We start from the raw sequence: 18,415 nt of genomic DNA, 5'->3' as shown, positions 1-18,415 counted from the left end.
GGCACTGGAACTGTTGTTTTAGCGGACCTTAATCATAATGACAACTACCAGGTAAAATATTTCTCTATAATTTTTTTTTAATTTCCTTTTTATAAGGTTTGGGAGCTTTCATATGCCATGGGCCGGTTACGAGATTCAAGTGGGCTATTTGCATATTCCCTCAAGAATTTCGAGACTCAAACTTATCTTCACCATGGCATGTCACCCGGAGAGGTATTTATCATCGTTTTTTAAGCTTTATTTTTTAAAATGTTTTTATTCCAGGTGATTATAACACAATATTTTGAGATTCCTGATTCGGACTTATTATGGAACTCGGGTACGGAAGACGTTCGTGGAGGCTACTACGTAATACGGGCAACCACAAACGTTTATCTGAGTCTGTCCATCAAGAAACCAAATTCGATTACAGTGGAAGTTGGTCAAAAAAGAGCTGACCAATTATGGAAATTCGTTGAAGTTAATCTCGATTAATTCTAGACTCTTGCATTCTTTACTGGGGGCGCTTGGCTTTGGAAGAGGCACGGCGCGCTAGCTGGAGAGCACAGAAGAGCGTGGCTGGAAATCGGCGTGGCGAGGAAGAGCGTGTTCTTTCTTTTTTTCCCTAGACGATTGCATACTGGAGACTAGGGCGGGAGACAGCAGCGGCGAAGGCGCAGGGCCAATCTCGCATGGAACCCAGCTCAGGTTCACAGTCTCTAGGATATGTTGCCATTCCTCTTTTTTTATAGGAATGAGAAGATGGTCGCCAAGGGACGAGGTGAGCCGAATTTCAAGCATTCAGCTGAAGTTTTTGGAAGTGAAGGTTTTTCTGATGCTGATGCTATGATTGATTGCAGCATAGACAACGGGTGATGTATGAAGAATAAAAGAAGCTTGCTTGTCCAACAGCAAGAATAAACGAAGCTCAAGTCTCGCTCTATAAGCACGAACTCGCGAGGAAAAGAATGCAGGTGTGATATGTGCCTTCTAGTTTTTAAATTCCAAAGGAATTTTCAGGCAGCCAAGGAGCGAGGAACTCAGACTGAAAAGAAGAAGGAGCTTTGGTGGAGGCTGGGACGTGCCCACGAAGGCCGGCTGACGGAGAATGTCAAAGAGGCTTTTGCTCGAGCGAACACACAGAAAGACATTCGATCAACACGCTGTTAGAGATGAAAGTTTCTTTCTAGGCATTTTACAGTTCCTACGTGGTCAAGCGTTGCGAGTTTTCAGTTGAGAAAGACGGACTCCGGTGAGAACAGAGTGCCCAAATAACAATTCATCAAATCTGTTTAGTCTGTGTTTCCTTTTCTTCTGATCTATGCCTAGCTAGAAAGCCAAAAGTATGCAGAAAAAATGGAAATTCAGTTTATCAACAAGATATAGACAGGTTTGACAAACCGCGAACGCTAACAGAATCAGCTGCGCAATCCAGTCTGTAGCCAGAATCTCTTTTACCTTGAAGCTTGCCAATGGGAATGGAACAATCTCCTAAATGCTTTGAGACATGCCTTCAGCATACAAGCTTGGATCACGAAGATCTCTGTAAGCCGATTCGCTGGCGTCAAGAAACCATCCCGATCTCTGTCAATTGAGTTGAACCTCATGAAAATTTTACACTCATTGTTGCAGACACAAGTTGTTATGGTGGTAGTAAACAAAAGCTTGGTTAAACTCGCTGAAGTCAATCCTCCCGTCCTTGTTTGCATCTTGCACTCTTGATCCTCAGGCACTTCTTGAACTCCGCCCAATCATCGCAACAGGATCTGTAAATGTTTTGGCAATGGGAAAATCAGCTTTTAAAAGGGATTGCCTTGGGTAGGGTCACCATCTTCCAATCCAGATAGTTCATGAGATACTCGTACCAGCCTAAAACACAATCCTTGTTTCTGTCTTTGCGTTGCCAGATGAATTCTTCATGAATGTCATACTGCTTATTAAACCAAACATCAGCCTCCTATCGAGCTCAGTTGGTGGGAATGTAAAATACAATACCTTCAAGATTTGTTTTTAACGGGCTTGTGGCAGCCAAGCGACGTTGAAAGAACCAACAACATAACCATATTACTCCAAAAGTATATGCCTTGGGTAACGGATTTGTTAACACAATAGTACTAGAGATTCCAGATGGGCTCATGAGGATACAAGTGAATTTACATCCTGGAAGGCCTTGCAAGGCAGTCACACAATGGAAGAAGTCGAAGCCTTTGATTTATTAATGGAATGGGTTCTTTATTTCAGTAGTTGATTTTCATATAGCAGGCATTGGTGTGTAAGTAGCAGGACCTTGATTCGGATCATGAGCCAACCGGCTGTTACACTGTGCCTAGTTGGAGAGGCATACGATCAGTGCAATTCCTTAGGGAAGTCCGATCATATCGTGCAATATAGATATATTTTAGACATGACTTTAAGAGCGTTCAAAAAGATTGCTAGGAAGTTCTGAAGTAAAATGTGGTTATTAGCCACACATAAACAGGGCAGCAGCAGCGGCGGTGTGATGTGTGCCTTCTAGTTTCTACTTCCATTGGAATTTTCAGGCAGCCAAAGAGCGAGGAACTCGGAGATGGTGAAGATGCGCCAGCGTCGTCAGATTGAAAAGGAGAATGAGCTTTGGCGGAGGCTGAGGGACGTGCCCAAGTGGCCAATAGTGATTCATCAAGAAAATGAAATTTCAGAAAAATAAGGTTTATGAACAAGATATTAGCCACACATAGGGCATCAAACTGAGATCGATCTGCTTTTGCTAACAGAATCAGCTTTGCAATCCAGTCTGTAGCCAGAATCTCTTCCACCTTCAAGCTTGCCAATGGGAATGGAACAATCTCTTTTGCTTTGAGACATGCCTCGTACAAGCTTGGATTGCGGGGAGCCTCGTATGCTGCTAAAATCTCTGCAAGCCCATCAGCTGGAGTCAAGAAACCATCATGATCTCTGTCGATTGAGTTGAACCTCATGAAGATTTCAGTCTCATTGTTAGGCTCTCGATGTGTACAAAAGTTGTTATGGTGGTAGTAAACAAAAGCTTGGCTAAACTCGCTGAAGTAGATCCTCCCATCTTTGTTTGCATCTTGCACGTTGTACAACCACATTTGCAATTTTCTGCCACTTTTGTCCTTGATCCTCTCTGGGCTCAGGCAGTTCTTGGTGATGGGGTTCTTAATTGGGTGGAGTTCATTTTCATCACAAGCGTCATAATAAGATCAATGATAGTGTTCTGGGAAAAACTGAAAGTCAAAGGTTTTGTATGGGATTGCGCTGGGTAGCATCATTATTTTCTAATCCAAATAATCCATGGCATACTCGTACCAACCTAAAACACCATCCTTATTTCTGTCTTTACGTTGCCACATCTTTTCGAGCTTAGTTGGTGGAACATGTAAATTATAATAACAAGGATTTTCTCTTTATGCAAGTGTCGAGGGCCAGAGCTAGCTCAAGAATAAGACTTGGTCAAAGTCTCAGCCACATATTCCCCCACTATAACCAAAAAGCATCCCTTAGTGCCAGAGGTTGACGACAGGGGGGACGACCAATTTCCAGGCATAGCTTGTATGTAGAAGTGAAAGGAGTGAAATAAAAGGGAAAATTTTTGGAAGGATGTTTCGTCCAATAGCCTTGGAGCGTGTGGAGTGAAGGTTGGCAGTGCAGTGGCGACTACGATTATTTGAGGAGTGCGAGAATCACTCAAGATCAACCAATCTGTGTGAGTTATCTGGGTTAGGATGTTGGTAGAGGTTCTAGCAGAGGTCGCTGAAGAGGCTACAGATGAGGTTAGGCAGCAGTGATTCTCCACATTGCTAGTGTGCTGTCGTGAGGAGCAACATCTTTTGGTGCATTGCCCGGGAAACAAAGCGAGCGTGGAGATTGTGGTAGAAGGGTGAGCGCCAAGAGAAGCCAGGATGCCCTCACCAAATCGAGGCCATTCCTCAAACAATCCGTGGCCTTTTGGTGTATGAGCCAAAGAAGTCAAGAGTACTTGGTGAGACTTGTAGAAGCATAAGAGCGAGAGGAAAGACGAATGAAGTAGAGACGTGAGAGAGAGGCGAGAATTCTTGCGAGAAATCTGCCACTGGTTCATAATCCTGAGAGTCCAAGAGCGAGGAGTGCAAATCCTCGGCCAAGCAGTCCTCTCAGCGAGCAGGAGAACAATCAGAAACAAGAAGACGAGTGGCAGGAGTTCCAGTCGTCACTGCCACAGCAACAGCCAATAGAGCAACAGCAACAACCACCAATCCAACAAGTACAACAATCTCAGTAGCAACAAGCAGGGAATATGACAACGACAAAAATGAAGTATACCATCTTTAATGGTATGGGAGATCCAGATGCCCACGTGACAGCATTCGAGAATACGTCTACAGCAAATGATGAGGCAGATGCAGCAGATTGCAAGAAACTTTTTCCAGCCACGTTACAGGGCATAGCTGCAGAATGGATGGCTCAAGTTCCAACAGCAACAGATTGGGCAGCGTTAAGGGCATCCTTTTTGGCTACCTTTCGGCCGGTAGGCTTTTCACAGCGACTCATAAGTGATCTGAGTCATTTCCAACTCTTGCCAGGCGAGAGTTTACAAAGCTATACATTAAGGTTCAAGGGATTGATCCTTAAGAAGCAACCGCAGCCGATAGAAGAAGAACAAGCACAATATTACACAAATGGCTTGCCTCATGCAGTTAGCTTTCATGTCTCGTGCCATAATCCACAAACCTTGGCCGATGCAATTTGTCTGGCGGGAACCTGGTAACAAGCGCAGCTCAAGATGAGACACCACTTCAGTAATCTTGGATTGGGAGCTTTCAGCGATGGAATGATGACTTCTATGATGGGAGGACCTGGAAGCACACCGCAACAACCAATACCTATTAGACAACAGCCTTTTGGAGTCTTTGGAACAAGTCTTGGGATGATGGATTATAGCTACTAGCAACAGCAACAATGGCAAGCTTCAACAAGTGTAGTTCCAAATCTAGCGGCAACTACAATGGACATCCAAGCAGAGATGAAGAAAACAAAGGAAGACATGGTGGAAGCCATGACAAAAACTTGCAATTGAACTAGGTCAGAGGGGTACAAAGCAGGCCACATGCGGCAACAAGAAACCATTTGGTGTGTGCGATGCAACAATTATGAACACTACCCAAATGAGTGTCCACAGCCACTAGTGAATCGAGAGAAGTGTCAGTATTGCCGGCAAACTAATCATCGCTCAAAGGATTGTTTTTACAAGCCAGGAAATCCAGCAATCCCTACCAGTTACATCCAGACTGCGCCATCATCACCACCATCTTCGGCTCGAGCATCGACCTGGTTTCAACGCCCGTTTTCTCCTCCAATCTAGACCATGAGCTATGAGCCAGTGATTCAAGGGTATATGCCAGATATGATTCCAGTATATGCAGCAGCACCAATTCTAGGTAGCCGTGGACAAGGAGCTCCCTGTAGAGGACCTGTTCAACGCTGGAATTGCGATGAGATGGGCCACATTTCATCAAACTGTCCACATCCCAAGAAGCAGATTGGGTATCAGCCCATATGTGGAATCTGTCAGACACAGGGCTTGCACGAGCAAGACAATTGCCCACATAAGCTCAAGCCAAGCAAGGGAAAGGGGCTTGTAGAAAGCAATGCAATTTTTGTCCAGCAAGCTGCACTAGAATCTGGAGTTATGACATGGGCACGGAGGTGTCAACAGATGGAGAACTCTATAATTGAGGATGCTGAGGAAGAGGATGACCTAAAGAAAATTGCAAGAAAGAACCGCAAGGAGAAAAGAGGGAGCAAACAGCCCAGATCAGATCCACCGGCTACAAATGACCAAGATAAACCAGTTAGCTACCCCAGTTAGGGCTCTTGACAAGGGCTAGGAAGTCACCAAGGCGCTACATAGGAAGTGGAAACGCGTGTTGAATCTGGAAATGCAGCCATACAATATTCTTCAAGACTTAGACAGTCAACGCCCGAATATCACATTTGCTCAGCTCTTGCAATTGGCTCCAGGCATGAGGAAAGTGTTGGCTGTGGCCATGAAAGGACATTGAGAAGTACTGGTTAATTCAGCTTGGCCCCTTATCACAGATCTCAGTTCCCCCTGTATAGACGTAGAGATGCAAGGCGAGTTGATCCGTCCCGCTGTGATCGATGGTGGAAGTGGGGTGAATATTTTGCCTGAGGAGACATGGCAAAAGTTCAATCTTCCAAAACCAATTCTAGTGCCATTTATGGTTAAAATGGCCGACTAGAGACATGTCCAGCCAAGAGGAATCGTGCCGGTGTTTGCACTCAGATTGCTGGTCTAGTGTTCCATATTGATTTTGTGGTCTTGAAGATGAAGGAGGGCATGTTGGGCTATCCACTGCTGCTCGGATGTCCTTGGCTTCTCCAAGCGGCACAGGAATTCTTGCCATTGGCGATGGCAATAATTGTGTTAAAGCCCAAGTTCATTTTCACCCTAGGGCACAGCGAGTACTTGGGGCAGAACAGGAGGATGAAGACAGCTCTAATACATCCCAAGCATACAGCTCAAAGCATTCCAGTGGAGCAGCCGTGCTGGGCTATGCGAGCAGGAGAGTTAAAGCAGATTGTATATAGAGTTCCAGGTTTGACGATCAAGATACCAGAATTTCCAGTCAACTTGGATTTTCTAGTGGCACCCTGGAAAATGGACAACTATATCCTGCTGGGACGAGATTTATTAAAGGCGGCAAGAGTGTCTCATCAGTGGAACGATCCGCTTCACTTGTGGATTCCAAATCCACATGGCAGTGATAGAGTGTAGATCAGCATGGAAGAAGGCGACGAGCCCAGTGAGCAAATTTTTATCACAGTGTTGGGATTAGGAGCTGAAAATCAAGTTGTGCCAATGCCAGTGGCGTTCCAGATAGTGGATAGTTCTGAGGCCTGGATGGGAGGAACCAAAGCAATGCATCTCACAGCATTTTTTCAGAATGTGGAACTCACAGCAATGGTGGATCCAGGAGCACTTGGCAACTTTTTGACAAAAGATGGAGCAGCTCAAGCAGGCTTGGCGATTACAGCTCTTCCTGGGCATTATATTTCTGTTTGTGCCGATGGTGGAGTTTTTCCAGTGCTGGGTCTCGTGAGTTCCAACGTGGTGATTGGTGAGGGAGACTTTCACAAGATGCCTTTTTATGTGATCGAGGGCACTGTGACCAGTGTACCAGTTACTTTGGGAGCAGCTTGGCTTTTCCAGGTGCAGGCTAGTCATGACTATGTGACTGGTACTCTGGTGGTGGAAGATGATAATCATCAATCTCGGACAATCATCTTGTCTGATATTAGTGCATTTGACTATCACTTTTCTTACATGCTGAAAGTCGAGAAGCCTTCAAGGTTAAAAAGCAAGGAAGTGGCAGCATGCAAGGATTGTAGTATGCTCAAATCATCACCAACTCAGCCAATTCAGATTAGGGATGGACCTCAAGAGCTAGCTGGTCATCAACTTTCCATGGAAGTGGTGCCAACAGCTGAGCTGGAAGTAGGAAATTATCCCAGGTATTTTTTTAAGAAGCAGGTTGCTGATCTTCCACTCAAGGAGACTTCCGCTTGTTCTCAAGTCGATTCAGATTATTTTGGAGGGGCACCCCAGACACAGGCTGTGTTTATGGAGTAAGTTGGTGACGAGCAACGTGAGTTACTGGTGGGACACCAACTCACCAAGGAGGAGGTGGAAGTTTATCGTCAACTATTTTTGGAGTTTCAAGATGTGTTCGCATGGAGCTATGCTGAACTTGCTGGAGTAGATCTGGAGCTGGTGCAACACAGGATTCCCTTGCAGTGCCACAACGGCAAAGATCTTATAAGATGAATCTGAGCTATGCTAAGGCTGTGCGTGAAGAGCTTCAGAAGCTGTTGGATGCAGGATTTATTGAAGAAGTGGAGGCTACAGATTGGCTCTCATCAATTGTAGTGGTTCGGAAGAAGAATGGTAAACTTAGAGTGTGCGTGAATTATCGCCACCTTAATGCTGCAACGAGGCGGGATGGATTTCCTCTTCCCTTCACAGATGTGGTGCTGGATGAGACTCGCCTCCTTGCTTTCCAAGCTCGTGAAGCTCTCCAATGTCAACGCAAGAAGTGGTATGATCGTCATTTACAGGCTAAGAGTTTTCAGGTAGGAGATCTCGTGCTACTGTATGAGAGCAAGTACTGGAAGCGTCTAGGAAAGCTTAAGATCCGCTAGATTGGGCCTTATCGCATGAAGGCTATGAATATCAATGGCTCAATCAAGCTGGAGGATTTTGCTGGTAATCCTTTGCTCACACTGGTGAATGGAGCTCAACTGCAGCACTACCAAGTTCCCTCTAGAGAGGAGTGCTCCGGGGATGGAGCACAATTGTCACCGGGGTGATGTCAAGGGCCAGAGTCAGCTCAAGAACAAGACTTGGTCAAAGTCAGGGTTTCTTCCTTCTTTTTTTGGTTATAGTGGGGGAATAAGGGAATATATGGCTGAAAACAGGGTGCATCCCTTGGTGCCAGAGGTTGACGACAGGGGGGATGACCAATTTCCAGGCATAACTTGTATATAGAAGTGAAGGGAGTGAAATAAAAGGAAAAATTTTTGGAAGGATGCCTCGTCCAATAGCCTTGGAGCATGTGGAGCAGAGGTTGGTAGTGCAGTGGTGACTACAATTGTTTGAGGAGCGCATCATAGCAAGAATCACTCAAAATCAACTAATCTGTGTGGGTTGTCCGACTTGTGGGCAGCCCTGGGTTAGGATGTTGGTAGAGGTTCTAGCAGAGGTTGCCAAAGAGGCTAGAGACGAGGTTAAGCAGCAGTGATTCTCCACGTCGCTGCTGTGTTGTCACGAGGAGCGACAGCAAGATTTCATGCAATTAAAAATTAAAGTTGCCAACAACATACCTGATCTTGTAATTTTACTTTGTGCGCCTTATGTAACCAACACAAACAAATCCATACTAGCTTAGGGCTACTCCAAAAATATATCCGGTAAAACCATATATGGTTTATCTTTAGTGAATATCTTTTACCTTTTGGACCAAGCCCTAGGATTTCTCAATGTGGAAGAAACTTATTGAGGCATGTCTGAACAGACAGTGGAGTGCCTTAGCCATGGGATCTTACTCAAGTCAGACATGGAGCAAGGAGCAAACCATCTCTGGAAATGGCTGAATGACATGTATATGGCAAAAAGTCTGATTTGGAAGTGATGAAGCTTCATTCAGTTTTGGACGCTTGCATGTTGAACATGGTGGGGATATGCAATAGCATGTGGACTCTTTGAGTATGTTTTTTGTAGATCTCAGCTCAAGGCAAGGAATACAATGTTCTAACTCGATGCAAACAGTGAAACGTTAGAGAGAGAGAGAGAGGTGGACCTCCTCGTTTGACGAGGCAGCAATGAAGCTCATGAGGAAGACTCAACTTATGAGGTACACCACGCCATGTTTGCAAAAAGGTTAGAGATGAGCTCTACCCGTGGAGGCTGTGGGAGGCCAGACATGACAGTGGAGGCTGCGAGGAGGACGTACCTCCTATAGTGGTAGAGTAACTTCTACCCCACAGCAACATGGAGGACGTCCTGACAGGACTTTTCGCAGTGGTCAAGATGCTAATCGTGAACCGATGCGTGAAACTCACATTGGTCGAGAATCAGATTTGGCTGAACCGGTTCTCATGCGAACTACTTTCTGCCAAACCAGTTTGGCCAGGTCCAGGGTGAAGTTGCACGAAATGGAGTGGTTGTTTTTTGTAAATTGGATTAGTTTTTTGCAAAAAGAGGGGCGCTACAGGAAAATCTGGTTGAGTGCAGGAACCTACGGTAATTCTTCCAGATAATCAGTCTGCTATTGCTCTTTCAGAAATCAGAGATATTACACCAGGACAAAGCATATATGGGAGGATCAGATTGCTGATTTTATTCACAAACGCTTGGAGTGTGAACTGTACCTTATGTTTGGTTCTAGGGATGGAGTTATAACCAAATGCGAGTAAGACCAGATAAACAGTATATGATCCAGTTGCTTTCTACAGGAAGAACTTTAGACCACCAACCTACAGAAAATCAAATTATGTGGTTTTTGACATGGGTAGGAAAACTACATTTCTGATCAATCAGCTTTACCAGCCAATCATCCAAGAAATCAATAAGTACTTTGAGACGGAGTTAGGCTATGTGAAAACGGGCGTAGAGGTACGTGCTACACCCCAGATGGGCAACGGCATATACACCCCGGCCACGATTCAACCCAATCACGTTTCACTTCGAGGGTGGCGATTTTACTGTAAGTTCAAAAGACCATTCATTTTTATTGCTTTGAAACTGTTTCTTTTTTTCTTCTTAAACCAGGTTAACAACTAAACTTCATCACAGTGGCATCCTTAGAAATCAAGAACAACGAAGAGGGCGATGCAATTATGGGGATCTTTGGCTACACAATGTAGCGAGATCATATGATTGTATATGATCTTAACAAGCTTATGGAATAAACTTCAGGTTAGAAAGAGCTGGAGAATGTGGCTACGCACATATGATTATATATGATCTGGAGGTCCTTAACAAGCATATGGAATAAACTTCAGGTTAGAAAGAGCTTGAGAATGTATACGATCGAGGCATATGCCTCACGGATCCGCGAGTGTGGGAGCCTCAAGTCTCTCAAAGATGCTAGGGACCTGCACGGGCATCTCGCCAACTATGGCTTCGATCGCCAGACCTACCTGGGCAATCTCCTATGGCGACTGTGGCAGCATCCAAGACGCCCGCGCTGCCTTCACCAGGATTATCGATCGCAATGTCTACTCCTGGACGATCCTTCTCGCTGCCAGGCGGTGGATTCCACCACGCTGGGGCGCTGATTGCCATGCGGGCATGGCACTCAACAATAAATCAACTAATTCCCATACGTTGTTAACAAGTTACCATATATGCTTTTCGAGTAACCCTAAGCTAGTATGGATTTAATTGTGGTGATATTTGTGTTGGCCATGGTTACTCAAGGTGCACATAGTAAAATAACAAGATCAGGTATGTTGATGGGAACTTCAATTCTTTGCATGTATTAAAAACAAATTAAGGTCCTTGTTATCGTAATTTACATATTCCACCGACTGAGCTCGAAAGGATGACTGCTCAAAAATACCTTGATGAGATGGACGTAAATAGAGATGGCAATATTACTAGGGAAGAGGCTGATGCATGGTTTGATAAGCAGCATGACATCCGCGACCAATTCATCTGGCAACGTAAAGACAGAAATAAGGATGGTGTTTTAGGTTGGTACGAGTATGCCATGGATTATTTGGATTGGAAGATGATGATGCTACCCAGGGCAATCCCATACAAAAACTTTGAATTTCAGCTTTTCCCATTACCAGAACACTATCATCGATCTTATTATGACGCTTGTGATGAAAATGGTGATGGGGTTCTTAATTGGGTGGAGTTCAAGAACTGCCTGAGCCCAGAGAGGATCAAGGACAAAAGTGGCAGCAAATTGCAAATGTGGTTGTACAACGTGCAAGATGCAAACAAAGATGGGAGGATCGACTTCAGCGAGTTTAGCCAAGCTTTTGTTTACTACCACCATAACAACTTTTGTACACATCGAGAGCCTAACAATGAGACTGAAATCTTCATGAGGTTCAACTCAATCGACAGAGATCATGATGGTTTCTTGACTCCAGCTGATGGGCTTGCAGAGATTTTAGCAGCATACGAGGCTCCCCGCGATCCAAGCTTGTACGAGGCATGTCTCAAAGCAAAAGAGATTGTTCCATTCCCATTGGCAAGCTTGAAGGTGGAAGAGATTCTGGCTACAGACTGGATTGCAAAGCTGATTCTGCTAGCAAAAGCAGATCGATCTCGGTTTGATGCCCTGTTTATGTGTGGCTAATATCTTGTTCATAAACCTTGAATTTCCATTTCCTAATTTTGGCTGTCATTGAATTCAATCAACAGTTTGTTTGTAGACCATCTATCTATATATATAAGAATGAAGGGCCCAGACCCTGCGGCCGTCCAATCCCGGGCCCGCGGCAGCAACAGAAGCCATGGTTCTCGAGGCTAGGGCCAGGGCTAATAGCCATGGTTTGTGGGAATATCAGCTCAATGTTGTGGCGGCCAATGGGTGGCATGCATGTGTGGTTGGGGAGGGAAGAGGGCGTGGTGACAGCTGTTACACCATGTACTCCGCTGCTCTGCTTGCTTGCGGTGCATGAGCAGAAGATTTCCCTGTTCTTGATGCAGTGAAAGAGTTGGTGCAGATTTGCAGATTTGTTATCTACGAGGTGGTGGAGAGAAGCTATGGAGATTCTGATTTCTCAGTCTTCCTTGTGTCCCAGTCATAGTCACTAGGGAACTCTCCTTGTGTCTCAGTCATGTGTCTGCTTGGAGATGAGGCCGAGTTACTTTCCTTCACTCACAGATGTCTTCTTTATATTTCTTTCTGTAACCAAATTATTTTGAAAGCCTAATGGCATGTGCACTAACAAAATGGTGCTGGATCAGGAGCAGATGCATTGAAGGTATTAAACTTTTCTTTTGCAAATTTGCTGAATATTTCGTTAATTACAGTGAGATCAAAGTGTAAGGACATGTGTTAGAACCAGTCACAGAAGTAAAGTCACTATGCACACATATTTATGGTGAAACGTTTTCACACTGTAGCTTCTCTCTACCACCACCTTGCCTGCGAGATGGATGAGCAAGTTTGCCTTGGAAGCCTCAAGCTCTTCTTCTTCCTTCCAAGAGAAAAAGCATCTTTGCCTTCCAGTGACCCACCAAATAGAGACGCAGGAATCCCTGTTACTGGACTGGTCGTACATGAACTTCTAGATGGGAACTTGTTGGAAGAACGAATTCCAAAAAACCACGGTCACGCTCACAGCCATAAAATCAACCCAACACTCCCCTTGCATTTCCTGTTCTAGTGCTCTACAAACGTCCCAAAGAAAGTTTCGCCGAAGAAAAACTCACTCAAGCCAAGAGGCTCCACATACCTCTCAAGCTACCCGGAATCAAGCGCCTCATCCAGGCTGTGACGAATTCGAGCTGCGTACCATTGGATTCCCAGCCAGTAGCCCTAAAACATACCTGTAAAAAAGGCAGATAATACACGTCGGACAAGGCCAAGCAAATGACGCCGCGTGTCAGTTCTCGCAACGAATTCCTACGATGCCTGTGATGAAGAGATCGGGAGGAAGAAACAAGACGCTTGCGCAATCATTAACAAGCAGTTTATGTGACCTCGGTCTGGTATATGAATGAAAAAACAGTAATTTTTTCAAGCTCACATGTAAATTATAATAAGTTTTAAATAAATAAAGCCAACTCACATGCGACGTGGCATTTAACCATTGGTCTACATAAAATATCCCTCATGAGATTCCATCAATATGGCATCTCACATTTATTGAGTACCTGACTTTGTATCACCTGGCAACGCAAAGACAGAAACAAAGATGGACATGGATTATTTGAATTGGAAAATGATAATGCTACCCAGGGCAATACCCAGTTTTTCCAATTGCCAAAACATTATCATCGATCCTAATACTATGCGTGTGATGAAAATGGTGAACGGGGTTCTTAACTGGGTGGACTGAGGATAAGGGCAGCAAATTACAAATGTGGTTGTACAACGTGCAAGATGCAAACAAGGATGGGAGGATCGCCAGCAAATTTAGCCAAGCTTCGTGAAGATTTCAGTCTCATCGAAGCTCTAGATGCGTACAGAAGTTGTTATAGTGGTAGTAAACAAAAGCTTCAACTCAGTCGACAGAGATCGTGATGGTTTCTTGACTCCAGCTGATGGGCTTGCAGAGATTTTGTACGAGTCTCCCCAAGCTTGTACGAGGCATGTCTCAAAGCATAAGAGATTGTTCTATACCCGGGAGAATTTTGTGGGGGGACACCGGGTTCCTTCCCCTCAATTCGTGCATGGAACCAGTTTCCCCAGGGGGACGCATGGAACCCCGCCCTCATGGATCATCTGCTCCGAGAGACTCAAAAGTGTTGGTTGTTTTGTCCCCCTTGGCCAGCGCATTGAGCAGCCTGTGCGCGATTGTTTCTTTCAGAGATATCCAAGATTATCGTTGATGAAAGATATCCAAGATTATCGTTGAGACATGTTCTTGAGTAGCATCAAGACCTCCACCTTGCGAAAGCGGAGAGCACCCCTTCTTCACCATCTCTGACACCAGCCCATATGCTTCATGAGGCTGGTCCGACTTGCAAAGAGCGTCCACCAGAGTGACCTTTGAAGCACAATCCTCTGAATCTCACTCTCCTTTCTCAGGCCTTGAAAAGATTAATAGAGCCATCCTTGCCTCTTTGGCCTAGAAAAATAAAAAAGAGATGTACATTGACTTTTGATACCCGCCATCGTTTCAATCATCTTCTTTGTGTAAGCTCCACTGAATAGGCCTTACAAGAAACAACAATACATTCAGAAGAATAAAATGTGAAGTTAGCATGGAATTACCTCTTCCTGCAAGAATTAGCTACAACGAAATGCCTGATGAGTTGCGACCATTGGGACTTAGCTCATGTCGCTCACCGACGGCCAAACCGTTCAAAGCCTGTGTCAACACAAGAACGTGTTAAGCTTTTCTTACCACACTATAGTTCTGGCGTCTGACCACCTTTTCGTTGACACGCAGTAGCTTGCGCACTCCTCCACACACCACAAACTCGCCACAGCTATTCAGCTCCATGCAGCTTAAGTGCCCGTTTGGCCATTCACCAAGGACGCGTGAAAGGTCCAGACCGTGCGGAGACACCGACATACTTGGATCTGTTCCACCATTCATCCAAAACAAGATCAAAGTATTCACAACATAGATCTCGTTACCTGATGGCACTAAAATAATTAGAAAGAAAAGAGCTTGGATCTCCCTCCTCGGTGAAGTTTCCACAACGTATATAGGGCGTATATCTCGTTACGGAAGTTACCTCTTCTCCCTCTTCAGTGAAGTTTCCAAGATTGGGATAAAAATAATTACAAAGAAAAGATACCTATTCTCCTCGGAAATTTCGGAACATCAAAGTTACTGAAGATTTTGTATGATCATGCCGAGCTCACGTTGAATCCTAAAACCCTAACCCTGTCAAGTATCGAACCCCTCGCCATTGAAATCGGTTTACGAATTCTTTCAGTGATGGTGGCGAGCGTGCAGATTCTTTCAATTTGTGCTGGGTTGGAGAGTCTCTAGCGTGAGAATGAACAAAACAAACCAACTAAACATCACTAACTAAACATGCCACAACCAAACATTTGTTGGCTACCAACTAAGGTCTATGTTGGAGTATAAATATAAGCATTTCTAAAACACTAGGCTATAGGTTCTTCCGTTTAGCTCAAGGGAAAGAGGAGACGCAGCATCAACTTTTCTCTGAATTCAACACCACAACAGGTACTCTTACTCTCTCTTTCTTTCTCCAAGAATTTGTTCTAACCATCTCTCTCTCTCTCTCTCTCTCTCTCTAGCATGCTGTGTTACCTCCTCTTTATCTTCTTACTTACAAAATCAGTAGAATCACTGGATTGAGTTGTTGTGGACGGTGTAAGATTGGTTCACATTGTTTCATTAACCAATCCTTCTAAAGTTATTTCTGTTAATCATGGCACTGGAACTGTTGCTTAATCATAATACAACTACCAGGTAAAATATTTCTCTATAATTTATCTTTAATTTCCTTTTTATAAGGTTTGGGAGCTTTCATATGCCATGGGCCGGTTACGAGATTCAAGTGGGCTATTTGCATATTCTCTCAAGAATTTCGAGACTCAAACTTATCTTCACCATGACATGTCACCCGGAGAGGTATTTATCATCATTTTTTAAGCTTTATTTTTTAAAATGTTTTTATTCCAGGTGATTATAACACAATATTTTGATGATTCAGACTTATTATGGAACTCGGTACGGGAGGCTACTACTTCATACGGGCAACCACAAACGTTTATCTGAGTCTGTCCATCAAGAAACCAAATTCGATTACAGTGGAAGTTGGTCAAAAAAGAGCTGACCAATTATGGAAATTCGTTGAAGTTAATCTTGATTAATTCTGGCTTTGCCTGATCTTTTGGGGGCGTGCTCGGCTTGCCCGAGGTCATGCTGGGTTGGAAGAGCCAGTCAAGGCATGGCGCGCTAGCTCGAAGAGGATAGAAGCAGCGTGGCTGGAAATCACGTTGCTAGGCTAGGCGTGGCGAGGAAGAGCGTGTTCTTTCTTTCTTTTCCCTAGACGATTGCATACTGCAGACTAGGGCGGGAGCACCACAGCAGCGGCGAAGGCGCAGGACCAATCTCGCATGGAACCCAGCTCAGGTTCACATCCAGGTTCGCAGCCCTTCCTCTTTTTTTATAGGAATGAGAAGCCAGTCGCCAAAGGCGAGCCGATTTTCAAGCATTAAGCTGAAGTTTTTGGAAGCGAGGATAGACAAGGGTGATATATGAAGAACAAAAGAAGGTTGCTTGTCCAACAGCAAGCATAAACGAAGCTCAAGTCTCTATAAGGACGAACTCGCGAGGAAAAGAATGCAGGTGTGATACCTTCTACTTTTTGAATTCCAATGGAATTTTCAGGCAGCCAAAGAGCGAGGAACTCGGAGACGGTGAAGATGCACGAAGAGCGTCAGCGTCGTCAGACTGAAAAGAAGAAGGAGCTTTGGTGGAGGCTGGGACGTGCCCACGAAGGCCGGCTGACGGAGAATGTCAAAGAGGCTTTTGCTCGAGCGAACACACAGAAAGACATTCGATCAACACGCTGTTAGAGATGAAAGTTTCTTTCTAGGCATTTTACAGTTCCTACGTGGTCAAGCGCTGCGAGTTTTTAATTGAGAAAGACTGGGAACAATATGTTTAGTTTGTTTTTCCTTTCCTTCTGATCTATGCCTGCAAACTAAAACAAAACTCTTGATTGGATTCAACGAAAGCCAAAACTGCGCAGAAAAAATGGAAATTCAGTTTATCAACAAGATATTAGGCTGGCGAACTGCGAACGCTAACAGAATCAACTTCGCAATCCAGTCTGTAGCCAGAATCTCTTTTACCTTCAATGGGAATGGAACAATCTCCTAAATGCTTTGAGACATGCCTTGAGTATACAAGCTTGGATCACTGGGAGCCTCATGCGCTGAAGTCAATCCTCCAGTCCTTGTCTGCATGTCCTCTCTGGGCTCAGGCAGTTCTTGAAATCCGCCCAATCATCGTAATAAATGGGACAATCTGAAAGCTAAAGCTTTTAAAAGGGATTGCCTCATCATCTTCCAATCCAGATAAACACCATCTTTGTTTCTGTCTTTGCGTTGCCAGATTGATTCGTCACGAATGTCATACTGCTTATCAAGCCAAGCATCAAGCTCAGTTAATTAGGACCTTCTCTTTCTACAATATTTGTTTCTAAAAGATCCAACAGCATATAACCATCGAACATAAATATCACCTCTTGGGTAACAGATTTGTAAACAGCACTCGTTTAAAACAATAGAACTAGAGATTCCAGATGCAAGCGAATTTACATCCTAAGGTGGTCACACAATGGAAGAAGTCGAGACCTTTGATTTATTTGTGGAATGCACTTGGACATGGGTTCTTTATTTCAGTAGTTGATTTTCATATAGCAGGCATTAGTCAGGAGCTTGATTCGGATCAGCCAACCGGACTGTTACACTGTGCCTAGTTGGAGATCAGTTCTATTCCTTACCAACAAATTTGGAGAAGTCCAATCACATCGTGCAATCGTATGTATATAGATGTATTTTATACATGATTTTAAGAGCGTTCAAAAAGGTTTCTAGGAAGTTCTGAAGTTTCATGTGGTTATTAGCCACACATAAACAGGGCATCAAACCGAGATCGATCTGCTTTTGCTAACAGAATCAGCTTTGCAATCCAGTCTGTGGCCAGAATCTCTTCCACCTTCAAGCTTGCAAATGGGAATGGAACAATCTCTTTTGCTTTGAGACATGCCTCGTACAAGCTTGGATCGCGGGGAGCGTCGTACGCTGCTAAAATCTCTGCAAACCCATCAGCTGGAGTCAAGAAACCATCGCGATCTCTATCGACTGAGATGAACCTCGTGAAGATTTCAGTCTCGTCGTTAGGCTCTCGATGCGTACAGAAGTTGTTATTGTGGTAGTAAACAAAAGCTTGGCTAAACTCGCTGAAGTCAATCCTCCCGTCCTTGTTTGCATCTTGCACGTTGTACAACCACATCTGCAATTTTCTGCCGCTGTTGCCCTTGATCCTCTCTGGGCTCAGGCAGTTCTTGAACTCCTCCCAGTTAAGAACCCCATCACCATTTTCATCACAGGCATCGTAATAGGATTGATGATAGTGTTCTGACAATAGGAAGCCAAAGTTTTTGTATGGGATTACCCTGGGTAGCATCATCATCCTCCAATCCAGATAATCCATGGCAAACTCGTACCACCCTAAAACACCATCCTGT

The 18,415-nt window shown here is 44.4% G+C and overlaps 2 long non-coding RNA genes across 3 annotated transcripts; both read left to right on the top strand.

Annotated features, from left to right (window-relative positions):
- The first annotated feature begins 651 nt into the window (after nucleotides 1–651).
- LOC112349686 lies at nucleotides 652–1,281 on the top strand. Of its 2 annotated transcripts, XR_002993467.1 has the most exons (3): nucleotides 652–760; nucleotides 840–953; nucleotides 1,000–1,281. It is a non-coding gene; the product is annotated as an uncharacterized LOC112349686 (long non-coding RNA). The 2 variants fall into 2 exon arrangements; XR_002993466.1 differs by having other exon boundaries at nucleotides 840–1,281.
- Nucleotides 1,282–16,093: 14,812 nt separating this feature from the next.
- LOC9634499 lies at nucleotides 16,094–16,887 on the top strand. Its single transcript, XR_002993464.1, has 2 exons — nucleotides 16,094–16,506; nucleotides 16,549–16,887. It is a non-coding gene; the product is annotated as an uncharacterized LOC9634499 (long non-coding RNA).
- The last annotated feature ends 1,528 nt before the right edge of the window (nucleotides 16,888–18,415 follow it).

The sequence above is a fragment of the Selaginella moellendorffii genome, unplaced genomic scaffold (assembly GCF_000143415.4).
Source record: "Selaginella moellendorffii unplaced genomic scaffold, v1.0 SELMOscaffold_41, whole genome shotgun sequence".
NCBI classification, from domain to species: Eukaryota; Viridiplantae; Streptophyta; class Lycopodiopsida; order Selaginellales; family Selaginellaceae; genus Selaginella; species Selaginella moellendorffii.
Note: the sequence above shows the minus strand (reverse complement) of the source record. Positions and strands in the feature narration are given on the sequence as shown.